Source organism: Microtus ochrogaster, chromosome 15 (assembly GCF_000317375.1).
Source record: "Microtus ochrogaster isolate Prairie Vole_2 chromosome 15, MicOch1.0, whole genome shotgun sequence".
In the NCBI taxonomy this organism is placed as follows: Eukaryota; Metazoa; Chordata; class Mammalia; order Rodentia; family Cricetidae; genus Microtus; species Microtus ochrogaster.
The window spans coordinates 44,175,797-44,177,059 of record NC_022017.1 but is presented as its reverse complement, the minus strand read 5'-3'; the positions used below and the strand labels follow the sequence as shown (position 1 = coordinate 44,177,059).

Genomic DNA, 1,263 nt, shown 5'->3' with positions numbered 1-1,263 from the left:
AATGATCATTTTGTGCACAGTCTTTCTGACCAGAATCTTCCAGACAAAATATTCTCTAAGTGGGATAGCAGTTCCTAGGTCATTAGACAGGAAGAAAACAGGGTCCCCCCCCCCCATCTTCCATGGTCTAGGGAAGCCCTGGAGACTGTCTGCCTTCTAATACAATGCAGTTCTGGAGATGGGATGGCAATGGCTTTATCCATGTTTTCCATGTCCTTAACACTGTTTCTGTGATCCAGCTGTACAAGAAAACTATACCAACTATACAAAGCAATCATCCCTTCCTCCAGGAAGGTTAGAGACCACTGAGAGGCAACTTGGCAGTAGTAGACTGTCAATAATTCACAGATGCATCACCATTACCTTCCTGAAATTGATTGGCAGCTCCAACCCAAGAATCCAAGCACCACTGAAATAGTTGTCAGGCCAGCATGTTACTGTCCAGAACACAGGACACTTATACCAAGTAAAATATAAGATGCAGTATCTAATTTCAGTTCCAATGTCTACGCCTTGGTCTAAAAGCCAAATAGTTTTCTTGTATTTGAATTTTTGTCTGACTACTAATTGTAGCAAACGTTGATTCTTCTGTTATACCGCATCCTCAGATTTCCTTTTGGAAGCATAGGATTCTCTTTCAGGAGGAGAACGCCATGTCGTTGGCTTTGTCAACTTCGGTAAGAACAAGGCTCTTTAGACCTAGTCATAGTCGTAGCACGTAGCAAACGTGTTGCACAAAAATCTATGTCAGACTTAAAGGACAAGGCTCCCGCTGAGAAACGGATTGGAGAGCAGGGAGGACCAAGCTATGTTCCCTGCAGATTGTGTGCCATGTACTCCACTTGCCGTTAATGAGAAGAAGATGGCGAGCAGGAAATTATTAGTTCTCGGGCTCCCCAGTCCATCACTGTGCTATTTGTCATGCGCTTGTTATTACCGAGAAAAGCCGTGACAGAAACAGGATTAAAAAACAGCAAAAGTGAAAGAAGACTAATGGACAGGACACAGGCGTCATCCAGCCAACTTCAACTCTGTGCATAAATTGTGGTACTTAATCCTCACCAAAAGAATGACCTGACATACAAGGACACTGAGGTTCGGAAAGGTTGAGTAACCCTTCGCCCATATTCCTATAAGCAACCTCAGTAGAAGTCATTGGTTTTTCAGGATGTACTCTGGTGGTAACCTTCCTTTGTTCTCCATCAGTAAGTATCAGTTCTTTATCAGTAGGTAGATGTTTGTCCGTGTCTCTCCAGAACCAGT

The 1,263-nt window shown here is 43.4% G+C and overlaps 1 pseudogene; it reads left to right on the top strand.

Moving 5' to 3' along the window:
• The first annotated feature begins 653 nt into the window (after positions 1-653).
• The window catches only part of LOC101997731, a 15,810-nt pseudogene continuing 15,200 nt past the window's right edge, over positions 654-1,263 (top strand).